The sequence below is a fragment of the Rhinoraja longicauda genome, chromosome 19 (assembly GCF_053455715.1).
Source record: "Rhinoraja longicauda isolate Sanriku21f chromosome 19, sRhiLon1.1, whole genome shotgun sequence".
NCBI classification, from domain to species: Eukaryota; Metazoa; Chordata; class Chondrichthyes; order Rajiformes; family Arhynchobatidae; genus Rhinoraja; species Rhinoraja longicauda.
Window position 1 is genome coordinate 23,515,400 of NC_135971.1, and position 7,953 is coordinate 23,523,352.

Sequence of the window (7,953 nt, forward strand, 5' to 3'; positions counted from 1 at the left end):
CAGTGGAGATACCCCTCAAATCAGCTGAGATTGCTTTATTTCTAAAAAGAAAAATGACTTACTGATGACTTCTTAATACCTTATATGGACATGGTCCTATTTGTTTCTCTACCTTGTATGGGCATGATGTGAGTGGTGCCACCTCATTCACTGATAAGAAAAATATATAACTATACCGTTTTGTCCTTTGTTTCGGGGAGTGGGACACGAGCTGAGCTTGGGTATCTGAAGACACCCGGTGCTGACCTCCCCACTCCCGCCTGGAGTAATAAAGACTTTACTGTTTTACCACTAACTTTGTTGCATTGTTGTCTGTCTAGAGAAAACAAACTTTAACACATCCCCTCACTCAGTCTCTCTGTATCAGCGCTTCTCAACCTTTTTACCCTTGCGGAACCCTTGAAATAATTTTCATGTCTCAGGGAACCCCTGCATTTTTCTCAAATTTATTGACAATGCAGAAAAAACCTGACTGAAATCAAATTGCTTGTTCAAGAGACCTCATAAGGAGAGAGAGGGAAAACAACGCACACAAACTTTTCATAAACTAACAAAAACATAGGTGAATGAGGGACTGTACAATACAATACAATACAATACAATATATCTTTATTGTCATTGTACCCAGGGGTACAACGAGATTGGGAATGCGCCTCCCATACGATGCAATAATTTAGGTAATTTAGACAGCAGCAACCCAACGAAACGAAACAGTTGTAACAGTTTTGGACAGGGTAAAGTGCAAGTTGATCTATGCGTTGTGGCCATCCGGCTCAGCAGGACCAGTTCATAGCAGCTATGGCCCTGGGGATGAAGCTGTTCCTGAGTCTGGAGGTGCGGGCATAGAAGGCCTTGTATCGTCTGCCCGATGGAAGGAGTTCGAACAGACTGTTGCAGGGGTGTGAAGAGTCTTTGTGGATGCTGGTGGCTTTTCTGAGGCATCGTGTGTTGTAGATGCCCTCGAAGTCTGGTGTTCCGATGGCCCTCTGAGCTCTATGGAATACCCGCTGTAGAGCTTTCCTTTCTGCCTCCGTGCAGCTGAGGTACCACACAGGGATGCCATGCGTTAGGATGCTCTCTATGGTGCAGCGGTAGAAGGTCGTCAGCAGCTGTTGGGGTAGACCAGACTTTTTCAGTTCTTAAGTAGAACAGTCTTTGTTGTGCCTTCTTGATCAGCGCAGCAGTGTTATTGGACCATGTTAGGTCCTCCGAAATGTGAGTGCCCAGAAACTTGAAGCTGGACACTCTCTCCACACTGTCCCCGTTGATAGAGATCGGGGCATATTCCCCGTTATGTGATCCACGGAAGTTGATGATCAGCTCCTTGGTCTTGGTGGTATTTAGGGACAGGTTGTTATCCGAGCACCAGTCCGCCAGGTTCTGCACCTCCGCTCTATAGTTTGTTTCATCCCCGTTGGTGATCAGCCCGATCACCGTTGTGTCATCTGCAAACTTGACAATGGTGTTGGTGTCGAATGCAGGAACACAGTCGTGTGTGAAGAGGGAGTAGAGCATGGGGCTCAAAACACAGCCCTGTGGTGTGCCGGTACTCAGGGTGATAGTGGAGGACAGGTGCGGGCCCATTCTCACTGCCTGCGGTCGTTCCCGCAGGAAGTCCAGGATCCAGTCACATAATGACGAGCTGAGGCCTAGCTGGTAGAGTTTGGTGATGAGCTTGGTGAGGATGACCGTGTTGATGTACGTGCACGCTAGGAAGCACAGACAAGACTGATGGAGACCGTGCATGCGTCTGTACTCGAGTGAGTCACTTCATGATACACGAATCTGTCACGTACAGCTCCTGTCCACTGACCACTAAAGGCCGTTTCACACTGACGCCGTATAGACATTGCTAAATATATCCCCTTGGATTATTATACTTTTAAATGATGTGGACCCGTTGGGCCCAAGCCTCTCCAGCAATGTTGCAGCACCCTCTTCTCCCCTCTCCCGCTCTCCCTCCTCCCCCCTCCCATCCCCCCTTCCTCCCTCCCCCCTTCCTCCCTCCCCCCATCCCTCCTCTCCCCCCCACTCCATCCCCCCTCAACCCCCCCTTACACCCCCCCTCCCTAGGAGATAGATTTAAACTTTAAAATGTGAATAACGTTAAAAATATAACACTGATTTCAATGAAACTTCTTCCATTAGCACCAAAGGGACGACGGTGAGTAAGGTGGGCCTAAAATTGTTGCGCTATCGTGTACCGTTTTGGCTGTAGTTCAGGAACAAACAAACAATCAAACGAGAGTTTTAGTATATAGATAACAGGCTGAAGACTTTATTCTAATACCCAAGATTTTGTCCTAGTATATGCCGTACGTGTATAATAAAATTACGAATATGAAATTAAAACTGGGAACCCTGGTTGAGAAACGTTGCTCTGTACCCTATTGGGGAGTCATTATATCCTCATCGCCACATGACGTCGGTACTATGGTCTGCAGTTTGCTCACCACACAATAGGAAAGGCATGATCCCTGGAGAGGATGCAGAGGAGATATCCTGGGACATTATGTGGGTGTTGTCTGAGAGTTATGAAGAGAGACTGCAGAGAGGTTGTGGGGTCAAATGATGGACAAAATTAGGAGGGGCAGAGATTGGAGAGAAAGTGAAGTGATGTGCAGTGGTCAGCATGGAACATCTGATGCCACAGCCCTCAGGACGGCTGTTACGGAGAGGAGACAGTTGCCCACCTCGTCGCAGAGAGGGGTTTCAGATCCCGATGCAAGGGTCCTTGTCACGGTTCATCCCAAACAGCCCCATAACAGAGGGCTCTCTGATTCATGGGATGTACCCAAGGACACATTGAAGTGCTGCTGGAAAATCATCAACTCGGTGAAAGACACTCTTTGGTCCGCACAAAATCTTGTGACTTCCCAGCACCGCGAGACGTCCATCGGGGAATGTTGCCGACTGGCCCATTCCAGACTGCAGGAGTACGTGCTGAGGGACGCACTGAAGCTCGGTGCGGTCGACGGCAAGGCTGTGTGTGGGTGGACCACAGTCTAGGGTCTGTCCGCTGTGGGGCATTGGGGGGGGAGAAGGGGGGTCACAATCTGCTGGGAATGGCAAAGGTGATTTCTTTAAAGCTAGAAGCAAATACTACTGATTGTGACATTACTGTATAGAGTTTTGCACAATTTCTGTTCCGTATATATCATTTATTCTGAGAAAAATTTATATTTTAAATAAAGAAAATCACCCGCCCACTAATGTCTGCAGGCTTGAACCCAAGTGTTTGTCCGAGACGTCTGCCTGGGTAAATTAACACATCCCCCACCCAGAAGCCTGTTGTTCAACAGGAAACCTCCATCCAAAGCAACAAGACCCGAGATCAGTCTGAAGAAGGGTCTCGACCCGAAACGTCACCCATTCCTTCTCTCCCGAGATGCTGCCTGACCTGCTGAGTTACTCCAGCATTTTGTGAATAAATCGATTTGTACCAGCATCTGCAATTATTTTCTTATACCTGAGATCAAGGCAGGCCCCAACTGTTCTAACTGGTAGCTTTATGGGATGGCGAAAGCAACATTAAATCAGCTGAAGCAAAATATACAAGGTAGACACAAAGGAACTGCAGATGCTGGAACATTTAAAAAAAAAGACACAGAGTGCTGGAGTAACTAAGCAGGTCAGGCAGTATCTCTGAAGAACATAAATAGGTGACGTTTGGGGTCGGGTCCCTTCTTCAAACTAAATATAACACGTGTCCTCGGTGTTCACAGCCCTGCTATTTGCTGCTGTAAAACGCAACACACCTTCAATATCTGTTTTATCTATTTTATGTTCAGAAATGTGCAGCTAATTATGGTGCAATATTCTGATCACGTAGCCACTGTGTGGAGTGACTACACTGTAGTGCACTATCAGTGCTGTGGCAGGATGAACCCCTGCCTTTAGCATTCAGAAAACCAACACACAGAGGTGGATACACACCCCCACTACACAGATACCCTGATACATGAGCAGAACACAAAGTGCTGGAGGAACAGGCAGCATCTGTGGAGGGAAATGGACAGACGGCATTTCAGGTCGGGACCCTCCTACAGTGTGAGTTCCTCCAGTGCTTCTTTTGCTGAAGATTCCCGCATGTTTAGGTTCTTGAGCCTCTCTGGGACGTGAATCTGTTTCACTCACCGATCAAGGAAGCGACCGTCTGCAGTTGTAAGGGGATTGCAGCGCTGGCGATGGGACAAATGGTCTCGCTGGGCACAGTCAGTGCTGAGTACAGAGCCAGAACCTCACTGGACTGACCACAAGCCTTGCGCTGGGTGCTCTGATGTACCGAGATGCCTGGAGCAAGTACTAGAGCTTACTCCAATGCCAGCTGCGATATCTGCAGAGAAAGGATATTCTGAACTTGTTCAAGAGTTGTAGTGGGTTCCTCTTCCTAGACTCGAATGAAGAAGGGCAGTTTCAGTCTTAATATTCCTAGAAACACGGAACAACTAATGACAAGCATCAGATCACAAAAGTGCCAAATGAGGGCACTTTGTGTAATGTACTGTGCGACGTACAGCTAATGGCAGAGTTGTGTGGGGCACAGTTACCCTTCACAGCTACAGTAATCACCCGAGTTTCATGCTTCACTGGAAGCACAAGGAACTGCAGTAGCTGGTTTGCAAAACAAAGACGCAAAAGTGCTGGAGGAACTAAACGGGTCAGGCAACATCTCAGGAGAACACATGTGCCAGCCACGACTGCCCACAGCCAGGCTAAAATATGCACTGAGCAGCTGACCCTAACTGAGATTGGCCCGTTACGTTTCTGTGTTGAATGGAAAGACACTTGGGAGACGTGCAGGGTAAGTTTCTTTTTTAAACACGAGAGGGTGGAGGGTGCCTGGAATGTGCTGGCAGGGCTGGTAGTGGAGGCAGATACGAGAATGGCATTTAAGAAGCTTTTCGATAGGCAGGAAATGGAGGGATATGAATCTTATGCAGTTTAACCTGGAAACGTGTTCAACAAGGACGTTGCGTGTCAAAGGGCAAGTTCCTGTGCTGTACGTGCTATTAGAAGCGAGTATTTTCGATTACCATATGGTGGTATGTACATCCACCAAATGAAGTGCTTGGAGAGGTTGGCTATGGTAGAAATGAATTCCATTCTCAGCACCGCTTTAGTTTGCCGATCACTAAAACGGGTCAACTACAGATGGCATCTCAGTGGCTCTCTGCTCTGCATCATCTGAATGAATGAATAAATAAGTTTATTGGCCAAGTATGTACCCATACAAAGAATGTGCCTTGGTGCTCCGCTCGCAAGTAACAACACGAACATACAGTAAGTAATTAAGAATAAAGCATAAAACATTAAGAATACAACATTACGTTTAAACATGTGAGTGAAATAAACCAGAGCAAAAAGAGACTACAGACTTTTGGTTATTGAGTAGAGCTACTATTCGCGGAAAAAAAGCTGTTTTTATGTCTGGCTGTGGCTGCTTTGACAGTCCGGAGTCGCCTTCCAGAGGGAAGTGCTTCAAAGAGTTTGTGGTCAGGGTGAGAGGGGTCAGAGATGATCTTGCCCGCTCACTTCTTGGCCCTTGCAGTGTACAGTTCGTCAATGGGGGTGGAAGGTTGCTGCCAACAACCTCCTCAGCTGATCGAACAATTTGTTTGCAGCCTCCGGATGTCGTCTTGGTGGCTGAGCCAAACCAGACCACGATGGAGAAGGTGAGGATGGACTCAACGATGGCAGTACAGAATTGGACCACCATTGCCTGTGGCAGATTGTGTTTCCTCAGCTGCCGCAGGAAGTACATCCTCTGTTGGGCCTTTTAGACTGTGGAGTCGATGGTGGCCCCCCATTTAAGGTACTTGGTGATGATGGTTCCAATGAACTTAAATGACTCCACAGATGTGTAACAGAAACGCACATGTTTCTGTATAACAGAAACGCACATGTCAGGCTGCTGTTCATCGAATGCAGCTTGCCGTTCAACACCATCATCCCATCCAAACTCATCCAAGACTGAAGCCCCTGAAACCTCCCCTTGCAACTGGACACTTGCCTTTCTCAGTGGCAGTGCAGAAGATAAAAGTGCTGGATTAACTCTCGTCAAGTTGCTCCAGCACTTTGTGTCTATCTTCGGTATAAACCAGCATTAGCAGTTCCTTTCTACAAAGTGCAGATTTTTTAACCTAAAATTAACTCCATTCTGAAAAAATATATCTACCAAATAAAGTGCAAAAGTCTCTTCTGACATTCTCAGCATTTATATATTCATTATTGTTATATTATGTAGTGTTTGCAAACTATTCTTATACCAACCACCCCTGCCACGCATGAGGTCCCTGGGTTGATATCCATTCTCTTGTTTGAGACAAGGACTATGTCCACCAATGTCCAGCAGCAGAAGGACTCAGCCTGTGGTCCTTCCCCATGGCGCCTTGGCATTGGCTGCACTGAACTTCAGCGAGTCCCTCAGCATGTGCTCCTGTAGTCTGGACTGGACCAGTCGCCGAAAGGGCATCTTTCACCGAGTTGACGATCTTCCAGAAACATGTCGTGCTCTCCGAATGTGTCCCTGGGAACAGTCCATAGATCAGAGTGTCCTATGTTATGGAGCTGATTGTGATGAACTGTAAAAAAGGACCCTTGCATCATTCTCAAGGTTTCAAGGTCGGTTTATTGTCACATGTACCAATTAAGGTACAGTGAAATTTGATTTACCATTCTCCCGACTCTCTTCGCGAATCCGCACTCTGCAAAGAGGTGGGCAACCGTCTCCTCTCTGCAGCAGCCGTCCTGAGGGCAGCGTGCACTTGTAGTAAGATTGCTTCCACCATTAATAAACCGTTGCGGGAAGGATCTGACTGGGAGGGGCCCTCTCACCACCAGCCAAGCCACGTCTTGGTGCTCGTTGGCAAGTTCTGGTGGAGCCATTTTGCCTGACAAGCTGGGCATTCTGCTCAGGGAACCACGCCACAGGATCCATCGAGTCCTTTTCCTGCAGTGCCTGCAAGATGTTCTGTGCTGACCCCTGCCCGTGATTTGTGGTCAAAGGTGTTGGTCCAGAAGAACCTTTCCAAGAACGACTGATGGTGCAGCAATGTACAGTTGACTGGCACATTGCGTGGCATCTGCAACACCGGGGACAGATAGAACTTCAGCAGGTAGTCACACTTGGTGTACACCAGCATCTGCAGTTCCTTCCTAAACATAATAAACTTAAATCATCGTGACTCCTAAGAAGGGTTCCGGGCCAAAACATCACCTATCTATGTTCTCCAGAGATGCTGCCTGACCTGCTGAGTTACTCCAGCACTTTGTCCTTTGTGTAGCCCATCATCTGCAGTTCCTTGGTTCTACTGCATAGATTATCAGTCATTGGATTCAACCCTGCTCCTTTCAGCTGGACTGTACTTGATGCTGTGTCACCCTCGCATCACTTAATGCCTTTAATATCCAGAAATTCCACACCTTCCACGGTAATAAATAACTAGCAAAAAAGTCCCAATAATTGCAAACCGTTAATAAAAACCAGAGACCTGGGTTCGATACTGGATATGGGTGTTCTGTACAGAGCTTGTACGTTCTCCCCGTGTCTGCGTGGGTTTTCTCCGAGATCATCGGTTTCCTCCCAAACTCCAAGAACGTACAGGTTAGAAGGTTAATTGGCTTGGTGTGAGTGAAAATTGCCTCGAGTATGTGTAGGATAGTGTTAACTCGGTGGACCGAAGTATTTCCGCGCTATACCTCTAAACTAAACTAATTAATTGTACATGTGTAATTTGAGTGAATTGAACGTTGCTTAATATTTGGAAAACACGTCATTTTAAACTGGCATGGTACCTAACAATTCCACAAGCTCTGATTGTGTTTACTGATCTGTGTAGGAGTATAGTTTAGACACTCAGCGTGGAAACAGGCCCTTCAGCCCACCAAGTCTGCCGACCAGCGAATACCAATACACTAGTTCTATCCTACACATCAGGTTCAATTTACGGA